The sequence below is a fragment of the Dromiciops gliroides genome, chromosome 1 (genome assembly GCF_019393635.1).
Source record: "Dromiciops gliroides isolate mDroGli1 chromosome 1, mDroGli1.pri, whole genome shotgun sequence".
In the NCBI taxonomy this organism is placed as follows: domain Eukaryota; kingdom Metazoa; phylum Chordata; class Mammalia; order Microbiotheria; family Microbiotheriidae; genus Dromiciops; species Dromiciops gliroides.
This window is the reverse complement of record NC_057861.1, coordinates 32,541,850-32,566,792: the sequence shown is the minus strand read 5'-3', so window position 1 is coordinate 32,566,792 and position 24,943 is coordinate 32,541,850. Positions and strand designations below refer to the sequence as shown.

The following is a 24,943-nucleotide window of genomic DNA, read 5'->3' as shown; positions in this document are numbered from 1 at the left end:
ATAGTAGGTGCTGATGATACAAAAAGAGGCGAATGACAGTGCCTGCCCTCAAAGAATTTACTGTCTCAAGGAAATGTGCAAACTTATAAGTAGGAAATAATTATCAGAGGGAAAGCATGGGATTGGGAGGGGTTAAGAAAGGCCTCCTTCAGAAAGTGGGATTTTAGTTGGGCCTTAAAGGAAGCCAGTGAGGTGAGGAGGCTGGGTGGGGGAGGGGACGCATTCCAGGCACACAAGAAGGCCAGAGATAATGCCCCCTAGCCAAGACTAGCTGAAAGGAACCTATGGGTGGAGGTTCAGTGACCCTGACTCATTTCATGACTCATTCTAAGTTACCCTCTGGGTGCCCCAATTTCCCCCTCTATAAAGTGGGGATTGGGAGCCCTGCCCTGTTGTTGGTGGAGTCTGTGGGAGCCCAGCTTTCAGCCCAGGGGAAGAAAAGCACCTTGGAAACTGGTGGAAGCCAGTCTTCTTTACCATTTTCTCTAGTGGCCTTGACAACCTTTTTTGTATTCATTCTTTTTTTGTTTGTTTATTTGTTTTGTTTTTGGGTGAGGCAATTGGGGTTAAATGACTTGCCCAGGATCACACAGCTAGTAAGTGTCAAGTGTCTGAGGCCAGATTTGAACTCAGGTACTCCTGACTCCAGGGTCGGTGCTCTATCCACTGAGCCACCTAGCCGCCCCCTTCATAACCTTTTACAAAAACGCAACGGGCCCCCCCCCCACCCCAGCCAAGGTCGAAAAGGCCTCAAGTGAGAGGTGGGGCTTGAATTCTGCTTGGAAGAAAGTAAGGGAGTCCGGCAGCCAGAGGTGGGGGAGTATGGATGGCCACTTTGTACAAGGTTGTGGAGGGGGAAGGCAGAAGTTTGCACCTATTGCCATCAGTTCCATTAGAAGGGAGAATGCATGAAGGGAGGTAACATGAAGTCAGCCCAGAGAGGTGGCAAAGATGGGAGCCTCAGGATCAGACACTTTAAAAAAAAAAATCTGTATCCCTAGCACTTAGCACAATGCCTGGAACACAGTGGACACTTAATAAATGCTTATTGATCTGAGTTGTTGCTCACATCATAGGGATGGCGCCAATTTGTACCAAGGATCGCATAGCTTTTAACCTCAAGGAGAATGATTTAGTCAACTGTGGTGTGGTGGTGTGACTCTGAGTGTGAGAGAGAGTGTGAGTGTGTGTGAGAGTGTGAGTGTGCATGTGAGAGTGTGTGAGTATGCACGCATGTGTGTGTATGTGTGTGAGAAAGAGACAGAGTGTGTGTGTGTGAGTGTGTGTGAGAGAGAGTGTGAGTGTGCATGTGAGAGAGTGTGTGAGTATGCACGCATGTGTGTATGTGCGTGAGAGTGAGTGTGCGTGTGTGAGTGTGTGTATGAGTATGCACGTGTGTGTGAGAAAGAGTGTGTGTGAGAGTGTGAGTGTGCGTGTGTGAGAGTGTGTGTGTGTGTGTGTGTGTGTGTTTAAAGGAAAAAGCCAAATGTGGTTTGAGGTGCTCCCCTTGAAACATGTCATCAAAGGGTTTAAAACGTGCCAGTCCCTGGTACATGGTGAGACCTGAGTGATGACTTTCCGCTTGACTCACTGATGTCAGAAAGCTGACACGACTTTCCATATTACTGGTGAGAAGTGATGGTGATGGTGGTATAGGCGTGGGTGGAGACAGATGCCTTCCATTAAGACCAGGTTTCCTTAAACAATTTCCACTCGTGACTCCTTTTTACCCAAGAAATTTTTATAAGACCCTGGGTATACAGGTATATAAAATAGGGAGACATCACCTTTTACTGTTGCCAAGTTTTTCATGACCCCCACATTCAGTTATGTGTCCCCATATGGGGGCGAGACCTACAGTTTTAGAAGCTAGGGCTTAGAGAAAAAATCCTACTGAAAGTTTTCTTTGAGGTCCCCAGTTTTGAAAAGTTTTGGGGTAAAACAAGTGGCTTCAAATCCCAACTCTGCTGCTTACTCCCTGTGTGAACTATGGGCAAAAATGTTCATGCAAGGAGGACCTGAGTTCAAATCCAGCCTCAGACACTTGACACTTACTAGCTGCGTGACCCTGGGCTAGTCACTTAACCCTCATTGCCCCACCAAAAAATAAACAAATAAATAAATAAAATTTAAAAAGCCAGTGAACATAAAGTGAGACATGAAGTTTCTTATGTAATCCTTTTTCCCCCTGTCTTCCCTTGTGTAGGCAAATGTCTATTCTATTTAGTGTTAATTAAATTCAGAATAAAAATTAATTTTTAGGGGGCAGCTAGGTGGCACAGTGGATAAAGCACCAGCCCCGGATTCAGGAGGACCTGAGTTCAAATCCAGCCTCAGACACTTAACACTTACTAGCAGGGGCAGCTAGGTGGCACAGTGGATAAAGCACCAGCCCTGGATTCAGGAGTACCTGAGTTCAAATCTGACCTCAGACACTTGACACTAACTAGCTGTGTGACCCTGGGCAAGTCACTTAACCCCCATTGCCCCACAACCCCCCCCCCACAAACACTTACTAGCTGTGTGACCCTGGGCAAGTCACTTAACCCCAATTGCCCCGCAAAAAAAAAAAATTAATTTTTAAAATGAGGGAGTTGAAGGTACTGACCTCTGAGGTCCCTTCCAGCACTAAATATATGATCTTAACACCCAGGTTCAAATCTGGCCTCTGATGCTTTCTAGCTGTAGTATCCTGGGCAAGTCATTCAGCCTTCTTCCTAGGGTATCTCTGGTCAGTGCTAGAGAGGCCTCAGGCTTCGTGAGGAGTGGAGTTCTCCCCAGTGAAAAAAATCACAGATCCTTGGTGTGCATTCATGTAACCCACTTGTTGACCTCTTTTTTTTTTTTTTTTCTGGACAGAGCAACGAGGGTTAAGTGACTTGCCCAGGGTTACACAGCTAGTAAGTGTCAAGTGTCTGAGGCCGGATTTGAACTCAGATCCTCCTGAATCCAGAGCTGGTGCTTTATCCACTGCGCCACCTAGCTGCTCCTCTGTTGACCTCTTAAATAAAAAGTCAGAGTAGTTATTAGCATTGAACCAAAACTAACACCGTGTTGGGAATAGAATCAAAGCTTCATGGAGGGGCAGCTAGGTGGCGCAGTGGATAGAGCACCGGCCCTGGAGTCAGGAGTACCTGGGTTCAAATTCGGCCTCAGACACTTAACACTTACTAGCTGTGTGACCCTGGGCAAGTCACTTAACCCCAATTGCCTCACTAAAAAAACAAAAAACAAAAAACAAACAATAACATTTCAATATCCAAGAATCCAGAAGGAATTGAAAAATAAAAAAAAAATCCATATAAAAAAAGCTTCATGGAGTCTTGTAATCACATGGATGAAGACAGTGTCATGGAAAGATTGCTAGATTTGGAACCAGAGGACCTGGGTTCAAATCCTGGCTTCAGTGTGGCTACTGGAGTTAGTCCCTTAACCTTCTTTAGTTTCCTCAACTGTAAAATGAGGGTGTTGGACCATACAACCTCTTCCTCAAGATCTCTCATTCTAAAGAACTATAGAATGAATTATATCAGAATCTGATATAGTTGTATCCTGTTTAGAAGGGAAAAGGACCTCTTAGTTCTATTCTACAGATGAGAAAACTCATGCCCAGAAAGGATATGAGACTTGGCCAAGATCTTCCCGGTACCAAGTAGTAGATCCAGGATTTGAACCCATGTCCTCTGACTCCAAGTCCCATGCTGCTTCCCTTACATCCTATGCCTTTCATGAAAGGTATATAAGAACTAGATACATAGAGCTATATTCCTAGCTGTACAATATCTTCAGTTCACAGGGACTTTTGTCTTTTGCCTGTCTTTGTATTTCCGTCGCTTAGCACAGTGTCTGGCACACAGTAGGTCCTTAATTAGTGTTTATTGATCTACTGTTGACTATCTTTTCTCCAGTTCCCAGTGACACATCTTCTTTATTTTTTCGAATTGAAGTGACTTCTGATTAATTTTCTCCCAAGGATTCCTCAACATCCCCTTGAGATAATTAGAGACATCTTGAGTTGTCACCAAACCAGGGCTGGGGCTCATCGAGTTAAGAGGTGCCTTTGAGAGCTTTTAGCCTCCCAAAGAGGAGGTGCTTGCATCTGAGCCATCACTGTCATCACTGATGATAAGAGCACAGGGTCGCAGGGGTAGGGCTCAGGGACCTGGCTGTCCCTGGTGCATGGAAGGAAGAGCAAATGGGGGCCACGGCCCACTCCTGCATCAGCTGGGGGAGATGGCTTGCCTGACTTTCCAGAGCATGGAAAGTGAGCCAAGGGACGGATATTTGAGTGATGCTGGTCCCTGGAGCTAAGTCTTGATGTTGGTGCTAAGTCACAGTGTTTCTGGAAGGGACATGTGTTTGACAATCCTTACCGCATCCAGTAGCCAGATGGTCTAAACAACCAATCAGTGGTGCGGTATGTAAATATTTTCAATCATTACCATGGCGCCGTTGTGTTGACATAAAAGTGGCTGAAGTATGACTTGGGGGATGTCGCCTGCTCTCAGCTGCTGGGGCCTGGGCCAAGCTGGAGACCCAGGCCCTGCCTGACTTGAGACCTGTGGATGGAAGGGAGAGAGCCTTTTGGGGTAAGTTACACACTCCAGATTGTAGCCAGGCTTCTTCCAGTCTTTTGGCCACTGTCCCCCATACAAAGGAGCAAGCCTTGGTGGCACCCTCCTTTTCCCACCCATCTGTAGTTGTTCCATTTTGACTTTCTTTACCGTGACCCAGAAAATAAGGGAGAAGCTGCTACAGACAGGAAGACTGAGGTTGACTTCTGATTATGGCTCTGGTGGGTGGTTATTTGCATTTACTAGTGTTCTTGTCCTCTTAAAACCACCTTGGATAACTTTATCTCGACTCTGTATACTTATAACTGCTTCCCAGGTTTCCCCTCCCTCTGTGAGCTCCAGTGGCTCCCTATTACTTCCAGGAACAAATAGAAAATCCTCTGTCATGTAAAGCTCTTCAGAAAACCCAGCATCTTCCTGTTCTCCACATTTTCCTTCTTGAGTGATCCAGCTATATTCTTTTGCTTTTGGTTCCTAGGATACAAGGCTTCATTTCCCATCTCCAGGCCTTTGCCTAGGGCTGCCTCCCATTTCTGGAATGTTCCCTCTCTGAGACTGACTTCTGCCTCCTCTGGATATACCCTGTATGTTCACATCATCTCTTCCATTAGAATGCATGCCCCATGCGGGAGGGTGCTGTTACTGCCCTTTATTGTATCCCTAGCATTTAGCATGATGACTGGCACATAGTAGGTGTTTAATAAATAATGATTGACTGTTGACTGACTTGTGTACATGTTGTACACCGCCCCCCCACAGTAAGCTTCCTGAGGGCAGGGACTGTCTCATATTTGATTTTGTATCCTCAGCACTTAGTCCAGTACCTGTCATACAGTAGGTGCTCAATAAATGCATCTTGAATGGCTAATGTGGAAATATATATAGCATGACTTCCTGTGTTTAATCAGTATCATATTGTTTTTGGTTTTTTGGTTTTTTGCAGGACAATGAGGGTTAAGTGACTTGCCCAGGGTCACACAGCTAGTATGAGTCAAGTGTCTGAGGTCAGATTTGAACTCAAGTCCTCCTGAATCCAGGGCCATGCTTTATCCACTGTGCTACCTAGCTACCCCCATCAGTATCATATTGTATGCCTTCTCAATAGGGGTGAAATTTAGAACTCAATTTTTAAAAATGAATGTAAAAATGTTTTAAGTGTAAAATTGGGAACTATTAAACAAAATAAATAAAAATGATTAAGAATGCATGTTGGGAGGGGCAGCTAGGTGGAGCAGTGGATAGAGCACTGGCCCTGGAACCTCTTTAATTTTTAATGTTATATTTCTGGTGCCTTGTGTAGTGCCTGGCACATATATGGCATAGGGAAGGGAATAAGCATTTATTAATTGCCCACTGTGTGCCAGGCACTGTGCTAAGTGCTTTTTACAATTATTGTCTCATTTGATCCTCCCAACACCCCTGGGAATTAGGTGGTAATTATTATCCCCATTTTTCAGTTGAGGAAACTGAGGTAAATTACTTGTCCAGAGTCACAGAACTATCTGAGGCAGGATTTGAACTCCAGCCTTCCTGACTCCAGGCCCAGCACTCTATCCTGGATTCAGGAGGACCTGAGTTCAAATCTGGCCTCAGACTCTTGACACTTACTAGCTGTGTGACCCTGGGCAAGTCACTTAAGCCTCATTGCCCCGCAAAAAAAAAAAAAAAAGAATGCATGAATGCATGTTGATAGATGTGTGACCCTGGGCAAGTCATCTAACCCTCATTGCCCTACAAAAACAAAAACAAAAACAAAAACAAAAAACAAACAAAAAAGAATGCATGTGATTGACTTTAGCCATTCGGGTTTGGGGGCATCTCCATCTGGATATCCCACTAACACCTCAAATTCAGCATGCTCCAAACTGGGCTTGTGCCCTCCCCCTACCCCAACCTCTTCCTCCTCTTCATTTGTTATGTCTCAGAAGCAGCACATTCCCTGAGTCTCCTGTGCCTGAAACTGGAGTGTTAGATGCTGCCTTTCCAAGCTGTCACCACTTCCTGGTGATTCTGTCTCTGGATCATTTCTCACACCTGTTCCTCTCCTCCGTTCCTCCTGCCCCTGTCCTTGGCCCCTCGTCATCACCTGCCTGGACTAAAACCATGCCCGCGTTATCATCTGCCAAGGTCATCCCGCTTCTCCGCCCCCTTCTAAAGCAGCCTTCACTCCCCTGCCAGACTCAACTTCTTCCCCTGCCCAGAAATCATGAGGGGCTTATTTTTCTTGGTTCCTTCAAAGCTCATCTCAAATGCCGCCTCCTCCATGAGGCCTTTGGGGATTCCACCCGGCTTCCCTCCTTCCCTCAACCTATTAGTGTCTCCTAGATATTTCTTTATGTTTGTTTGTTTTCTCTCAGCTTCCATGTGCATTTATTGGTTACCTCCATTGAATGTAAATTCCTTGAAGACAGAACCTCTTTAATTTTTGTCTTTATATTTCTGGTGCCTTGTGTAGTGCCTGGCACATATATGGCATAGGGAAGGGAATAAGCATTTATTAATTGCCCACTGTGTGCCAGGCACTGTGCTAAGTGCTTTTTACAATTATTGTCTCATTTGATCCCCCCAACACCCCTGGGAATTAGGTGGTAATTATTATCCCCATTTTTCAGTTGAGGAAACTGAGGTAAATTACTTGTCCAGAGTCACAGAACTATCTGAGGCAGGATTTGAACTCCAGCCTTCCTGACTCCAGGCCCAGCACTCTATCCAATTAATACATATTTGTTGATTTATTGCCTCTGCCTGCTAAGTAAAGTTTACACTTCCTTGCTTTCATCTATGTCTCTCCGTCATCTGTTAGCACCCCAGCTTTCCAAACCCTGTTACATTATCTGTAATCTAGGATCGGGCCACAGCTCTCTGTTCTTTGCTCTCCCCAAGTCTTTTTCCTGTGCCTGAAATGCTCTCTCCCCCCTCTCTCTCCACCTCTCCCATTCCTTTGGGCTGTTAGGTCCCTTCCCTCTGCCATTCTAAGCTTTCTAGTTTAGTCAAGAGGTAATTGACTGAATTTACTTGTGGACCAACTTATCTGTCAACCTACCACTAGCATCACAGACTCTCAGATCTCAGAGAAGATCCCAGAGGCCCAGACCCTGTCCAGGACCTAGAATTCTCTCGACTCGTGTTCCTACATGAAGAGCTTTCCCTGATTCTCTTGTTCTTCCCCCTCAAAGCTCATCAGGTGCTGGTCTTGCACTTTGATATTCTTAGCTTGGAATATTTTATGCTCAGCCTCTTTTCTTGGGCTCATACAGTCCACTACACTGTAAACTTTAGGAGGGAAGGGACCATCTTCTTCAAAGCGTGCTACCTTTCATAGTACCTGATGCAACGTTGTACACACAGCAGGCATTTACTAAATGTTTTTAGTTGATCCATCACAAGCATTTATGAAGCTACTACCGTGTGCCAGGTGCTGGGACAGATCCAAAAAGCAGTTCTTGCATGAATGAATGAATGAATGAATGAATGAATGAATGAATGAATGAAATTTGGGATAGGAAGAGAAAACTTTGCCTGGCGACATAGTTATTTGTGTGTGTGTTTCTTATTTTTACCATCAGACTACAATCTCTAGGAAGACAAGGAATGAGACTTATTTGTATCTTTGTGTCCCTCGTACCATTTATAATAATAGCTTACAGTTGTATAGCACTTTGCTTCCAATAACCTTTAAAGATAAGTAATTTTTAAAAAATGGTACCAATCTTTTGTTTGTCACAGCCTCTGCATTTCCAAAAATATCCCTTACCCAGTAAGCCATCCTTTGCACCAAAGAATAAAAAAGAACAAGCAGTTCAGCAAAATTAACCAAAACATGGGGGCAGCTAGATGGCACAGTGGATAGAGCACCGGCCCTGGATTCAGGAGGACCTGAGTTCAAATCTGGCCTCAGATACTTGACACATTACTAGTTGTGTGACCCTGGGCAAGTCACTTAACCCCCACTGCCCCACGAAAAAAACAAACAAAAAACCCCAAGACATCAATAGATTCTTGCAGTATATGCAATGCCTTACACCCATAGGTCCCCACTTCCTCAGAGGAGGGAAGGAGGTACATTTTCTCTCTTCACTAGAGCTAGGCTCACTCATTGTGATAAGGCATCATTATCATCATTATGAATATTATTAGCTCTTCCAGGGCTTCTCTGAATTCATTGTGTTTGTTATTTCTATTAGAATACAAGTTCCTTGGGGACAGCTAGGTGGTGCAGTGGATAAAGCACTGGACCTGGATTCAGGAGGACCCGAGTTCTAATCCAGCCTCAGACACTTGACACTTACTAGCCGTGTGACCCTGGGCAAGTCCCTTGACCCTCATTGCCCCACCTTACCGCCCCAAAAAAAAGAAAAAGAAAAGAATGCAAGTTCCTCAATAGTAGGGATTATTCATTCTTTGTATCCTCAGTGTCTGGCACATAGTAGGTGTTTATTAAATGCTTGTTGGTTGATTCTTTTTTTTTTTCTTTTTTTGCAGGGCAATGAGGGTTAAGTGACTTGCCCAGGGTCACACAGCTAGTAAGTGTCAAGTGTCTGAGGCCGGATGTGAACTCGGGTCCTCCTGAATTCAGGACCAGTGCTTTATCGACTATGCCACCTAGCTGCCCCAAATTTTGTTTTGTTTTTATTTTGTTGCTGGCCAATGAGGGTTAAGTGACTTGCCCAGGGTCACACAGCTAGTAAGTCTTAAGTGTTGTTGGGTGATTCTTATGACACCTTAGTATTCTATTACATTGTTTCTTAGCATGCAGTAAGATTCCATTTATTCGTGTACTGCAGTGCTTAGCCATTCCCAATCAATGGCATCTACTTGGTTTCTACTTCTCTTGGATTACAAAAATGCTGCCATAAGTATTTTTGTTTGTTTGTTTGTTTGTTTTTTGGTGAGGCAATTGGGGTTAAGTGACTTGCCCAGGGTCACACAACTAGTAAGTGTCAAGTGTCTGAGGCCAGATTTGAACTCAGGTCCTCCTGAGTCCAGGGCCGGTGCTCTATCCACTGCGCCACCTAGCTGCCCCTGACTCTCTCTTCCAATGTGTTAGTTTCTGGTTATCTACACATGGGTTCAGCATGTTCACCTCAGTGGCACTAGGTTAGATTGTAAGCTCCTCCAGGGCGGGGACTGTCTTTCATCTGTTTTTGTATCTGCAGAGTTTACACGGTGCCTGGAGCATAGTTTATTGGTTGATTGTTCTTAAGCACCTGATAAAAAGCTGAAACTGTATAGTTTTCTCCTGAGGTGACTTTGGCTTGTAGTAGACCTTTGGTTGGAAGGGGAGAACAGACTTGCTGGATTTGGGCAGAGAAAACTTTGCTATTTTGTTACTGTTTGTGTTACTGTTTCTCTGCTAAGTCTAATCAGGGAATTAATTTCTCTGTCATTGTGAACTTAGCTGAACCTTCATCCTTCAGGTTCCTGGTATGCCAGGACACTGATTTTCTTCTGGGATGTGTGAGCCCATGGGCATGAGTTGTTGGGGGCTGTGGGGGAGGGGGTGTTCAGGGCCTGCTGCTGTATTTTGTAACTTTGTCCCAATGTTTTAAGGAGGAAAAAAAAAGAAAAGTAAAAATAGCCCAGCAGTTCTGGGAAACCATGCCAATAGGAGAACCCATGGGGACAGCATCAGAAATAGAAGTGGCTTCATTCAGATTCCTTGGAATTTCGGGGGGCTGAGGACCCTCTGGCTGAGTGGCTGGGTGTCTAGGTAGCTTCCAGGCCCCAGATCATCTGGAATCATTTTGGGAAAGACCTAACAACCTTCAGATCCTGTTATCTCTGCATGGCCCCTGATGAGTCCTGGTTAAAAAAAAAAATTAGTGTTACAGCTGGGACCCATAGCTCCAGTGGCTAAAGGAGCAGTGCTTCAAAACCCCACCAGTACTGGGTTCAATTCCTGCCTTTGGCACTATGGTGGGGTTTGGGGGGGGTGGGGGAGGTGTCAAGAAAAAGTAATCTGGGGCAGCTAGATGACACAGTGGATAGAGCACTGGCCCTGGAGTCAGGAGTACCTGAGTTCAAATCCAGCCTCAGACACTTAACACTTACTAGCTGTGTGACCCTGGGCAAGTCACTTAACCCCAATTGCCTCACTTAAAAAAAACAAAACAAAAACCGAAAAAGTAATCCGTCACCCTCCAAGATGTTTAAAGACAAAAAGTTTCTCTCTCCAAAAACTTACCTTGTGGTTATTGGGGATTTTTTTTTTTTTGCACACGTGTAATAATAATAGACTTTCTCCTCATTACATAATCTGTTATTCTGTATACCAGACCTTGGTAACTTGTCAAAAGTTTTTAGAACCCAGCTGTGTCGACTCCCGGCAACAGAGGGCTGCTGCCCCTCCCTCATAGTAAGTATTAGTCACTCTGTACTTAGCTAAATTTAACTTTTTCTCATCCAAATGATATTTCTGTGGGGTTAGGGCTTTACATAACGCTACCAACTGCCTTATGCTGAGAATTTCTCCTCCTTTTGCCAGATTCTGTCGGGCTGGGGGAGAAGAAAGGTGTGTGTGTGTGTGTGTGTGTGTGTGTGTGTGTGTGTGTGTGTGCGCGCGCGAGAGCATGTGTGTGTGCATGTGTGAGAGCGTGTGTGTATGTGTGAATGTGTGTGTGTGTGTGTGTGTGTGTGTGTGTGGACTGTTTCATGCGTGAGTGCATCGGTCTCTTCTCCTCTCATCTTTCTCCCTGGCTTGCTCTCCTTTGCTCCTCACCCTTTTATCACTGTGTCCTGGGTGAGAAAAAGTCACTTCCTCCAGCCTTCTAATGGTCCTCTCTAATGCACAAGGACTGGGCTCCCCAGTTCATTCCGAGGCCTCTTCTCTCCCATCTCGGAGGGTTATTCTGGTCTCCTTTGCTTCCTTTCTGGGCTTCTGAAAGGAAAGCTGAGAAAAGAAAGGTGAGAAAAGGAAGAAATGAAAAGCAAGAAGGAATGAAGAAAGAATGAATAGAAGAAGAGAGAAAAGGCCAAATTACCCCCCCCCCCCATGAAGCCCAGGCTGAGTCCTTTAGTCCTAGGAAGAGTAGACTGAGAGTCTTCATTTGTACTCTTCAACTGACCCCCAAAAGCTCTACTGGAGAAGCATCAAATGCAGCTGATTTCAGGGGTCTCTCCTTGGGCAGCCACCTGGAAAGTAGAAAATGGGGAAAGGAAAAAATGCATGATTCCAAGTCAGAGGTGCTGGGTTCAAATCTTTACTCTGCTACCAACTACCTATGTGACTGTGGGCAAGTCACCTCTCTAGGCTTCAGTTCCTCTTTTGCAAAAGGAAAAGGTGAGGGCAGGTAGGTGGCACAGTGGATAAGGTACCGGCCCTGGATTCAGGAGGACCTGAGTTCAAGTCATTTAACCCTCATTGCCCCGCCCCCCCCCAAAAAAGGAGAAGGTGAGAGTAGATGGTCTCTCAGATCCCTGAGTCAATGATTTATTCACAGGGTTGTTGTCATGATTAAATTAGATGTATGTAAAGTGTGTTGCAAGCTTAAAATCACTGTATTAATGTTAGCTATTATTATTGTTGTTATTATTTGTGATGCTATGATCTTCTATCTCTTAACTTCCCTGGACCTCAGTTTCTCCATTTATAAAAGGAGGGGGGTTGACTCTAGGATGCTTTGATCCCAGGTCACTTACCCTCCTTGGGCCTCAGTTTCCCCATCTGTAAAAGGAGGGGGTTGGACCAAATAGCCTCTGAGATCCATTCAAGCTATAGCTCTAAGATGCTTTGATCCTATATCTCTTAAGTCTCCCTGGGCCTCAGTTTCCTCATTTGTAAAAGCAAAGGTAAATTTTTTAGTCACTAGGCCTACTCTATTTCAGGTCCTGTGTTCAGGAGGACCCAACAGTACATATCTAAGTATATGTGATGACGTTGTTGTTGTTTGACCTTCCTTCCTTAAGAAGACCGTGACATCGGGTGATGTTATGACTTACAGTGAATCGGATTGAAGTGAGGCAGGGCTGTGCAGAGTCACCAGCCTCACTCTCTCCTCCAGAGCCATCTGGGTCCAGTGGCAAGATAGACATCAGGATGACTGGAGATGGCCCCAGATGTTTAAGGCCATTGGGGCTAAATGACTTACCCAGAGCCACACAGCTAGTAGGTATCTGAGGTGAGATTTGAACTCACGTTCTCCTGACTCCAGGGCCAGTGATCTATCCACTGTGCCACCTAGACATATATGCAAAATGAACACACGGTCATTTGGAGAGTTGAGTGCACTGGCCAGTGAAAGGCGGAGGGAATAAAATAGCAGAACTTTGAAGGAAATGAAGGGTCCTCAGAGTAGATCTATCTGTATGTATACATTTGCTCTAGGGAGGAAGAAGAATATTCCAGGCTTGGGGAGTTGGGAGTGGGGGAAGTATCTATGAAAAGACAGGGAGGCATGAAATTGCATTTCATACGTGAAGAAAAGCAAGAAGTTTCAGTTTGGCCAGACCAAAGTATGCCTGAAGGGGAGTAATGTGTAATAGGCACAGTGGGTGGAGTCTGGGCCTGGAGTCAGGAAGACCCGAGTTCAAATCCAGACTCAGACACTGACTAGCTGTGTGACCCTGATCGAGTCACTTAACCTGGGTTTGCCTCAGTTTCTTCATCTGTAAAAGGGGAATAATCATAGTTTCTACCTCCCAGGGTTATTGTAGGGATCAAATGAGATTACATTTGTAAAGTTCTTTGCACACCTTCAAATGCTATATGAATACTGTGATGCTGGTGGTGAAGATAGATCGAAGCCAGGTTGTAGGTTAAAGGGTCTTAAGTGCCAGAGACTGTTGTATAATGTCTTTGTGTTCCAGTGCCTAGCACTGGATCTGGAATAAAGTAGGCACTTATTTACTTACTTCTTGCTTACTTACCTGTCTGTCTGTCTCTCCGTCCATTTATTCATTCATTTATTTTAGTAGGCATTTAGTAAATACCACTTTCCACCTACAAATAGTAGACACTTAATAAATACTTGTTGATTGCTTGTTGCTAAGTACCTTGGACTATATAAGGCTTATGCCCATTTTCACCAGCCTAGGAAATTTGCCATATACCCATCCATCATCCATCTCTTTTCCTTTTTTTTTTTTAAAGAAATACGTATTGAGGGGCAGCTAGATGGCGCAGTGGATAGAGGACTGGCCCTGGAGTCAGGAATACCTGAGTTCAAATCTGGCCTCAGACACTTAACACTCACTAGCTGTGTGACCCTGGGCAAGTCACTTAACCCCAATTGCCTCACTAAGAAAAAACAACAAAAAAACAAAAAAACAAAGAAATATGTATTGATGATAACTTTTGATTTCTCATGACCTCCATTTCCCAGTGTATTGTTACCCTTCTGCTCCAAAGAGCTATCCTTTATAATAAAGAATAAAAAGGAGGAAAAAGAAACAGTTTAGCAAAACTAAACACATCTGCCAGGTCTGACATTGTATGCAATTTTCCACAGCCTTGCGCCTCCCCCCCCCCCGCCCCCGCCCCTGCAAAAAAAGGGGGAGGTTTCCTTTCTTTGGGGCCGGGCTAAGTCATTTCACTTTTCCTATAATGTCCAGTTTCCATTGTCTTGTTCTTGTTCTTTCCATTTCCGTTGCCCTCTTCAGAGTTTAAACATCATCTCTTAATTGGCAAGTCTAATGGCCTCTTTTCAGTCTTCACTTTTCTTGACATCTTTGAATGAAGTGTTGACACTGTTGAACACTCTTTTCTCCTTGATACCCTCTTGTCTCTAGGTTTCCATGACTAGAATCTATCTTGGTTCTCCTTTTGCTGTATCTTCTTCTTCTTCTTCTTTTTTGTGGGGCAATGAGGGTTAAGTGACTTGCCCAGGGTCACACAGCTAGTAAGTGTCAATTGTCTGAGGTCAGATTTGAACTCAGGCCCTCCTGAATCCAGGGCTGGTGCTTAATCCACTGTGCCACCTAGCTGTCCCTGCTGTATCTTCTTAAGGGCATCCTTCGGGGCTCTGTCTTGGACTCTCTTGTCATCTTCCTCTGTACCGTTTCACTTGATGATCTCCCATTGTTTCAGTTATCATCTCTTTGCTGATAATTCTCAGCTCTGTTTATTCAGCCCTGACTTCTCTCCTGACTTCCAACCTCCTATTAGACATCCTGAAGATATCTTCAGTTCAGCTTGTTCAAACCTGAAGTCATTCTCTCCCCCCCCCCAATCATCCCTACTTCCTGACTTCCCTGTATTAGGGACCACCATCCTCCCAGACACCCAAGCTTGAAATGTAGGTGTCACCCTCAACTCCTTTCTCACCCCTCCTTCCCAGATGGGAACCATCTCCCATAACGTCTCTCCCATAGGCCCCTTCCTCTCTGATACTGTCACCACACTGCTCAGGCCCAGACAATTGCAGTAGCCCACTGGTTTCCCTATCTTAAGGTTTTTCCTGTCTCAAGTTTCTCCCCACTCTGGTCCATCTTTTACTCAGCCACTAAATCAGCCTTCTTGGAGTATACATCCAGTTGTGACACCCCCATGAAATAAACTTCAGTGATAAAATATAAATATATAATAAACATATCAGACATAAAACCCTCTGTTGGGCGTTTGGCAGAGTCTTTCCCAACTTACCTCTCCTCCCTTATCAGTGTTCTTACACTTCACTCCCCACCAGGTTCTCTTAGATATAGTGACCCTGGCCTCCTGGCTGGTTCTCAAACAAGATACTTCATCTCTGGACTCCAGGAATTTGCACTGGCAGTGCCCCATGCCTGGAATACTCTTCCCCTTCATCTCTTCCCCAGGTTTCCCTGACTTCCTTAAAGTCCCAGCTAAAAGCCCACCTTCTGGGGGGGCAGCTAGGTAGTGCAGTGGATAAAGCACTGGCCCTGGATTTAGGAGGACCTATGTTCAAATCCGGCCCCAGACACTTGACACTTGACACTTGACACTTACTAGCTGTGTGACCCTGGGCAAGTCACTTAACCCTCATTGCCCCGCAAAACAAAACAAAATAAAATCCCACCTTCTATGAGAAGAAGCCTTTTCTGATTCCTTGTTAGTGCCTAGCGTCTTCCCTCTATTGAGTATCTCCAATTGATCCTGTTGAGAGCTTGTTTGTTCAGAGTTGTTTTCATGTTATCTCCCCCATTAGACTGTGAGGTCTCCCAGGGCAGGACTGTCTTTGCCTTTCTTTGTATTCCTAGTGCCTGGCAGATAGTAGGTGCTAAATAAATGTGCTTTCCCCTTTGTTCTTTAAGGTATTGCAGGTTAAAAAGTAGACAAAGGTCTTTGCCAAGACCCTCAATGAGATCTGATTCTAAGCTGTTTTACAGACAGGTCAGGATTTATATCCCTCCCCCCACTGAGTCTTGTCCTCCTTCAAAACTGGCCACCTTGGCATGAAGACATTACTGAGGTGATGACGCCACTGCTTAGCAGGTTTGGGGCCCATTTTGTCTGCGGAGAAGAGTGTTCTGCTGTAGAGTTCTCTGAAAATCACATGAGGCTATTGTTTTGAATTTAATCTATGCTGACAAACTCAACTGGAACGAACAGTTGACAGTTTCATATTCAGCTCTCTTCTGTGTTCTCTGCATCCTGAAACGTTTGCGTGTCTGTTAATGATGAGAGCTAGGTGGTGCAGTGGACAGAGCACCAGCCCTGGAGTCAGGAGGACCTGAGTTCAAATCCGGCCTCAGACACTTACCACTTACTAGCCATGTGACCCTGGGCAAGTCACTTAATCCCAATTGCCTCACTTAAAAAAAAAATGAAGATGATTAAGTCCATACTAAGAAAGACATTTAAAAAATCAAATGCACTGCACGGAGATGAAGTGAGTGCCCCTCACTGAAGATCTTGTGGGGGTGTGTTGTATGGAAAAAAATAAAATCTTGGGCTCCTCCAGTCCAGTCTGAGGACCCTTCCAGGGCTTCCCACTAGGCCTCAGTTTTCATCCCCAGTAGACTGTAAGCTTTCTGAGGGCAGAGAGGGACAGTTTGGGGTTTTTAATCCCTCTAGCACCTAGCAGGTGCTGTTGTGTCATTTCAGTTGTGTCTAACTCTTCATGACCCCATTTAGGGTTTTCTTGGAAACATCCTGTAGTGGTTTGTGGCTTCCTTCCCTAGCCCATTTTACAGATGAGTGACTTGCCCAAGGTCACAGAACTAGAAAGTGTCTGAAGCCAGATTTGAACTGAGGAAGGTGAGTCTTCCTGACTCCAGGCCTGGTCCTCTATCCACTGGACCACCTAGCTGTCCCCAGCACCTAACATAAGGCCTGATTTTTCAGAGGTGGACGGGACCTTAGAAGTCACTGAATCCAACCCTCTTAGCATGCAGATGAGCTCATACATCCAAGAGCTCAAAGGGGCCTTTGGGATCATATCCTCTATCCCTGTCATTTTACCCATGGGTGGAACTTGGGCTAGGAGGTTAGGTGACTTGCCTAAGGTCACACAGGCAGTAAGTAGCAGTCAGGATTTGAACCCAGGACCTCTTACTCCAGATTCTGGGTTTGTTTCACTGCCTCTTCTTTGAATGCTCCTCATGTTTGTTAAATCAGTCACTCATCAAGTTGGCTGAGTTGTTAGTTACTTTTTCCTGTAGCATTTGCATGGTTGATATGAGTCAGTGGTGGGATCCTGCTTGCAGTGGCTGAAGCTGTTTTCAGGGTGGGGAGGGGCAGAATGGCCTGCCCTAGCTGGGCTCTGCCCTGGTCATGTCACTTCAAGAGTGTCTGGGTCTGTCCTGGGGACTGTGATCCCTCGATGGCCAGAGGAGGACAAGAGAAGCAGGGGACCTGCCCCTGAGCACGAAGAGAATGAGGAGGTGCCGTGGCTGGGAGCCACAAAGTGGTAGATTTCAGTGTGATGTTCCAGCCTGGTTACACCTCATCCCTTTACTCTCTCTGCTCCGTGGCTGATGTTCTTTGCAAGTTACCTTCTGTGTGCCTTTCACAGGCTATTTCTCATGCCTGTGATGCTCTCCCGCCTCCCCAGGCTTCCTTCAAAAGGTGGCTCAGACTTTCCCTGGTGCAAGAAGCCAACCCTCACCCTGTCGGGGCCTTTCCCTCCCTCTGATGTTACCTCCAGTTTGTACCATCTGTCTCCTGTATGAAGTTAGCTGTCTGTGCTGTCTCCCCCATTAGACACTGAGCTCATGGACAGCTTTTTCTTTATCTATTTATTTATTTTTGCCTTTCTTTCTATCCCCAGAGCTTAGCACAGTGTCTAGAACATGTTGTTTTGTTCAGTCATGTCCGACTCTTCATGATTCCCGTGAGCTGTGCACGCCAATACTGGCCATGGGGTTTTCTTGGCAATGATACTGGAGAGGTCTGCTACTTCCTTCTCTAAGGAGCTAAGGCAAACAGAGGTTAAGTGACTTGCTCAGGGTCACATAGCTAGTGTCTGAGGTCAGATTTGAACTCAGGTCTTCTTGATTCCATACCCAATGCTCTATCCACTGAGCCACCTAGCTGCCTACCCAACACACAGTAGGTGCTCAATAAATGCTTAAAATAAAGCTGATTGGCTTGATAATCAGAGGAAAAACCATTCTCTCAAAGAGAGGAACGGACTGTTCTGAGAGGTAGTGAGTTCCCCATTGCTGTTGGAGATCTTTCAGCCAACCCCGAGAAGACCCCTTTTTTTGAATGTGATAGTGGGCGAGGAGAGTTGTTCAGGTCTGGATTGTTCTGGGTGGACTCTGTGGCCTCTTTTAGCTCAGAGAGCCCATGACTAGATTATCTTCCCAAACTCCTACTCCCACTACTGTACCCTTCATTTGGCAACCTCTCCTGCACTGGTGACATCTCCCCTATTATCGTTAGGAACTGGTATTTATTTAAATCTCATTCAATGTCAGTCTCCTTCCACCTGTTTGCCTTTGATTGATCGCCCACACTGGTGATGCAGGCTCCCAGAGGGGGAGGGCCCCAGGCAGGTGCCTGTTCCTGACTTCCAAGCCATTAGCCCAGCACACAGTGGCACACAGTAGGTGCTATTGGTTGGTCAATGTGCCTGCTAAGAAAGAGGCAGGCTCTCTTCCCTTCCAAATACTGGGATTCTGCAACCCTTCCCTGCAGGAAGAACTCTGCCCAGAAACTGCGAGGTTATTCTGATTCCTGTTGGATTTTTGGATAAAGGAACCCAAGGAGGCTTTTTGTGTAACTGCCCAAAATAAATAAGCAAATTAGCCTGGTTGGCTGGATCCCCTTGTATGGCCAAGCCAAGCAGGGGGTGTTGGAAGTGGTGTTCACGGGACAGCAGGGTGGGGAGTGAGGGAAGGAAGGGCCCACGGTGGTCTCTGGTGGCAACAGGAACAGGATCAGGGAAAATGCTAATGAGCTGTGACAATAATGGGCCCTGAGAGGTGAGCACTTGGTATAGATCAGGAAAGTGATACTCAGAGAGGTTCAGTGACTCGTCCAGGGTAATACAGTTGGTGTCTGGGGCAAGATTCCAGCCCATTGGCTCTGACAACAACATGTTGCTTGAGGCTTTCAATATGGCCGTGGGCACCATTCTCTTCGTTTGAAAGCTGAGGAAACTGAGGCGCAGAGAAATTAAGTGATTTGACCAAGGTCACACAGATAAGCACCCGAAGCAGGATTTGAACCCAGGATCTTGATCCCAGAGCTCTCCCTTTTCTCTCTGGCTGAGGGGCTTCTTGGCCGTGCTTTTTATTTAGAATTGAAGAGCTTTTCCTACCCATTTTCCCCAGATATTGGGTTCAAGGACACCTTCCTGCTTCCCCGGACATAGTTGGAAGGGACCTTAGACATCATTGGGTTTGGCTTCTTCACTTTACAACGGAGGTCTAGGAAGATGATTTGCCCAAGGTCCCATTATGATAGATTGTATAGAGCTGGGCTTTGAACTGGTGTCATCTTTGTTGTTACTTGTCTTTTGTTCCTGAAGAGGGCCATGATATCAGGATGACTGGAGGTGGCCCCAGTTGTTTGAGGCAATTGGGGTCAAGTGACTTGTCCAGGGTCACACAGTTAGTAACTGATGAGATTTGAACTCAGGTCCTCCCAACTTCAGGGCCAGTGCTCTATCCAGTTTCCACCGAGCTGCCCACTGGGGTCATCCAACTTTGTTTTTGTTTTTTTGTGAGGCAATGGGGGTTAAGTGACTTGCCCAAGGTCACACAGCTAGTAAGTGTCTGAGGCTGGATTTGAACTCAGGTCCTCCTTACTCCAGGGCCGGTGCTCTATCCACTGCGCCACCTAGCTGCCCCTTTTTGTTTTTTGTCTTCCAACTTTGAATCTAATGATTAGGCTACTCTCCTGCTCTCTACAGATGGTCCCTCCATGCCCTACTCACCCCACCTTTCCCTAAGGATATAAACCTGGATTTTCCTATCAAGAGGGACACACTCATATAGTTTTCCCTATCTGACTACAAACTGGGAGGCTTCAGGGCTTAATGGGTGAATGCTGGGCCTCTGGCTGATGAAAAAGTATTAGCTACAGGGCCTTGCCTCTGATACTGATGATATCTGTGTGACCTTGGGCAGATCACATGATTTCTCTCAGCCTCAGTTTCCTCATCTACAAAATGGATATAGCATCTTCCTCACAGGATTATTGTGAGGCTCAGATAAGGTTTTGTGTGTGTTTACACACACACACACACACACATATGAGAGTTACTTTGCAAGTCCTTAAAGGACTATATAAATGGTAGTTATTATTATTATTTCCTTATCTGTAAAAGGAGGACAGGGGGTGGATCTGCTTTGAGGGAGACATGCCCCTCTAGATTTCCCACCCAGACTCATAGAAGGCAGTGTGCCTTAGTGGGCAGTGTTGGGCTTCATGGCCTCCAAAGCTCCTTCCAGTTCCAAACTGATGATTCCATGCTCCAGTAATGCTGACTTCTTTCTCTGTCTTCTCTTCTCCTTTGTATGTGTCCCTCCAGGATGTCAGCGTGTGTGTGCCCATACCATCCACCCTTCACTGCAGTCAGAGGCTTGTCCTCAGCTTTTGCTCATGAGCGCCAGGGGCAACGTTGCAGGTGGGCGTTCCAGGTAAGGACTTGTGGGAAGCAGGGGAGGGGTGCTGTAAGAGTGCACCCCCTGAGGCTAAAAGCTGTTCTGAGGAGCTGAGGGTTGGCCCTGGCTTCAGTGTGTGTGTTTTGGCACGTTTTGGGGTGGGGGGGAGACGGCGGACCATTTTTGTTCCTTTCCCCCCTTCTACCCAACAGCTCTTTTGCTCTTGAGGCCTGTCATACAATGCATTGTAGTTATTGAATGAGCTCCTCCCAAATATTGACTCCCATTGTCTAAATAGGTTTTTGTCTTTAACTGACATTTGGGAAGAGACCATGTCCCCACCCTTCCCCTTCAGGGCCCTGCTGTTAGTCACCCTATGGATGTATCATACATAGAGTCTGAGGCCCACTGAGGTCTTTGGGATATTTCTCAGACTGATCTTGATGCTCAGCCCATACTTCTCTTTTTTAAACACACACACACACACACACACACACACACACACACACACACAGATTACCTAAGATAGCAGCTTTTTATTTGAAGATTAATGGTCTGAAATCAGACCCTGGGATTCTTTCCTCCCCCTCCTCCTCCCCCAGCATGGGCACACATACATTTTGATCTAAGATACTAAAATATATTGTGTTTATGCCCTACTTCGTCTTTAGCCCGGCTTTTCTCATGTTCATTATTTCAGTGACTGTTTATGGGGAATGCTCATACTTGTTGCATAGATGGAGAAACTAAGGTGCCAAGAGAGGAAGCCACAAAGTCTGTTTTTAGGATCATGGACTTAAAAGAAAGCTAGAGGGGCAGCTAGGTGGCACAGTGGATAGAGCACCGGCCCTGGAGTCAGGAGTACCTGAGTTCAAATCCAGCCTCAGACACTTACTAGCTGTGTGACCCTGGGTAAGTCACTTAACCCCAATTGCCTCACTAAAAAAAAAAAAAAGAAAGCTAGAGAGAAAGTAGATTTTTGTAAATTAATAAAAAATTAAATTAAACCAAGAAGAAAATTAGATTAGGACCTAGGTCTTCTGGTGCCTGGTTTGGGGACTTAGGATGCCTTTGTCATAGGGGGAAGGGAGGGGAGTAACTGACTGTTCATAGACTTTTCAGCTTTTTTTGTTTTTTATGGGAAACTCCCCACAAGTCTCAGTGATGGGTCCCTGACTTTCCATCTTGGAAACAGACGTTTTTTTTCTCATTCTTGGATCCTGAGGAGGAAAAATAAGACACAAGACAAAAGAGAACAGTCTTTTTCAAGTTGAGTTTCCTTCCAACTGTGAGACTCCATGATTCTGTGAAAATATGATGGATTCCCTGTTTCCTTCCCTAGACCCTGACAGTGCCTTTCTATCACATCCCTATAAAGCATTTGGGCTTTGGCTCTCTCCTGGCCTCTGGTCCAGCTCTCCTCTCCCCCACACTGCTGCCTCCATAGAATTTAATGTTAATATAATTAACATCAGCAATGATTACTATTTACAAGACAAATACACAAGTATCAGTATAATACCCACTCTGGGACCAGGTCCTCAGCTCACCGTCACAGGCTGCATCCTTAGGGGGTGATCAGTGTCTTGAGACTCAAAGGGTATATTCTATGGGCCCATGCTCCTAAAACTCTAGCTTTTGAGTCCCCACCAGTGAGCTTTCTTTAATAGTAAATAGACACAAAGTAAAAGTATTGATTAAGATTGTATAGCAAAATCCTAGGGTACATACTCCTTCAAATACCCATAGCATCAATGGGAACAGTACACGTTGAGGAACATGTATCCAAGGCAACTCATGCAGAGTTCTTTTTTTTTTGGGGGGGGGGTGAGGCAATTGGGGTTAAGTGACTTGCCCAGGGTCACACAGCTAAGAAGTGTCTGAAGCCAGAGTTGAACTCAGAAAAATGAGTTTTCCTGACTCCAGGCCCAGCTCTCTATCTGCTGCTCCACCCAGCTGCCCCCATTCCCCAACTGGTGGGTACTCCTTTAATTTCCAGTTCTTTACCACTATAAAAAGAGCTGCTATAAATATTTTTGTACATATGGGTCCTTTTCTCCTTCCTTAGATCTCTTTTGGGTAGAGGCCTATTTGTGGTATTGCTGGGTCAAACAGTATTTGCAGTTTAGTTACTTTTGGGGCACTGGACCAATTCAGAGCAGTACCAGCAAAGTATTCAGGGGTCTCTTTTCCTGTAGCCCCTCATACATGTCATTCCCCTTTTTGTCATCTTTGTTAATCTGATACATGTAAGGTAGGACCTCAGAGTTCCTTTCATTTGCATTTCTGTAATTCATTGATTCTCAAACTCTTTGGTCTCAGGATCCCTTCATACTCTTAAAAATTATTGAGAACCCCCCCCAAAGAACATTTGTTTCTATGGGTTATATCTACTGTATTTACAAATTAAAATTTGTTAATGTTATTTTGAATAGTTTTGACCTCACGGACCTCCTATAGGGCTTCAGGGGTCCCCAAGTCCAAACCTTGAGAGCCACTGTCTAATTATTAGTGATTTGGAACATTGTTTCCCTTGTTTTAGCACTGGTTTTGTTTGCGCAACCCCCCCCCCCCAAAAAAAAAAACCTTAAAAATTTTATGTAGGGGGCAGCTAGGTGGTGCAGTGGATAGAGCACAGGCCCTGGAGTCAGGAGTACCTGAGTTCAAATCCGGCCTCAGACACTTAACACTTACTAGCTGTGTGACCCTGGGCAAGTCACTTAACCCCAATTGCCTCACTAAAAAAAAAAAATTAAAAAAAAAATTTTATGTAGTCAAACTTGTCCATTTTATCTTGGGCTTAGGCTTTTAAGGGCCAAGAGGGACGTGGTTAATCTTGGACCAGAGGATGCCAGCTCCCCTTTCAGTTTGATCAGAGACTCTCTTTTAAGCTTCACAAAGGAATAACAAGGGAGACAAGTCTTTCTACTTCCTAAGCATATTAACACTTAGTTATCTCAAGTTATCTTCCCCTTACTTTCTGTGACTAAGTCAACTGAGTTGGGGGGTGGTGGTGGTAGTATCAGATCTCTCCCACTATGAGAGAGAATTTGGGGTGGGGGAAGGCAGCAGTAGCAGCAGGAGAGATCAGGACATTCATTCTATGGAGCATTCGAATCCTAAGAGATGGGAGAGACAATGAGACAATCTAATCCTGCCCTTCCTGCTCACCCCCATTTCATCTTACAGAGAGGGGATACTGGGACCCTAAGGACAAGAAGTGAGTTAGTTGCCTAGTGTCTTATAGGTATAGTAGGCAGCTGAGTTGGGTGTAGATTATGCCATTCCAATGGCTTTTGTCTTTCTGCCAGTTCCTTTCAACAAGTTCAATAAACATATAAGTGAGTGAATGATTGAATGAATGAAAAGGCATTTATTAAGCCTTACTATGTCCAAGTACTGTGCTAAGCACTGCACAGACATCCTTTTAAAAAGGAAGCCACTCTCTACTCTCAGTGAGCTCACACTGAGCTGCGGGCTCACGGGAAGGAACATGCCGAAATTCCCCCAGTGCTGAGGAACTGAAGTGAGAGACTTGAAGAGAAAAATAGAAAAGAAAAAAGAGGGGGGGGAAGAGGAGAGAGAGACAAAGTGGGGAGAGGAGAGAGAAAGAGAAGAGAAAGAGAGGAAAGGAGAGAGAAAGAGAGGAGAGAAGAGAGAGAGGAGAAAGGGGAGAGAGAGAGGAAGAGGAGAGAGAAAGAGACAAAGGGGGGAGAGGAGAAAGAGAAGAAAGGAAAGGAGAAAGAGAAGAGAGAAAGAGAGAGAGAGAGAGAGAGAGAGAGAGAGAGAGAGAGAGAGAGAGAGAGAGAGAGAGAGAGAGAGAGAGACACCTTTTAAGGCGTCTCAATGAGCAGAAATTTGAGAAATAAAATCAGAACGCACAGTTGAGCTTTCTCCTCCCTGCTGGAGATGCTTTTAACAAACAGCAAGAAGCAGGGCAGGATGTGCTAGTGCCTTTGACCCATGGGACCACAAAACAGGGAGAGGCAGAGGGTGAGCAGATTGCACGCGCTCTCTCTCACTCACACTCTCTCTCTCTCTCTCTCTCTCTCTCTCTCTCTCTCTCTCTCTCTCTCTCTCTCTCTCTCTTTCTCTCTTTCTAGACCCTGGGTAGCCTTTCCTCATTTTCTTGTCTGTAAAATGGGGTTAAGAATACTATCCCCCTTTCTTTCTGGGGTTGTTCTGAGGATCAAATGAGATAATTAGGTAAAGCACTTTTCGAATCAAAAGCTACTATACAGGTCTCAGCCATGATTATTGTTCAGAGTTTTTCTTTTTTGTCTTAACCTCCAGATAAGTTCTGGGAGTGCCCAATTCTCCCCGCCCCCCATTCCCAAATCCCTGCCTACTTTATAATAATAAATAATACATGCAAAGTTCCTTGCAAACCTTCAAACATGATATAAGCCTGAGCTATT

The 24,943-nt window shown here is 45.3% G+C and overlaps 1 protein-coding gene across 4 annotated transcripts in view; it reads left to right on the top strand.

Annotated features, from left to right (window-relative positions):
* Window positions 1–24,943, top strand: part of PITPNM2 (phosphatidylinositol transfer protein membrane associated 2) — a 284,066-nt gene that overhangs the window by 36,823 nt on the left and 222,300 nt on the right. For all 4 annotated transcript variants that reach the window (XM_043978373.1, XM_043978374.1, XM_043978369.1 and 1 more), the window contains exon 2: window positions 20,453–20,561. The gene's annotated coding sequence lies outside the window, so the exon portion shown is untranslated. The remainder of the gene's footprint in view (window positions 1–20,452; window positions 20,562–24,943) is intronic.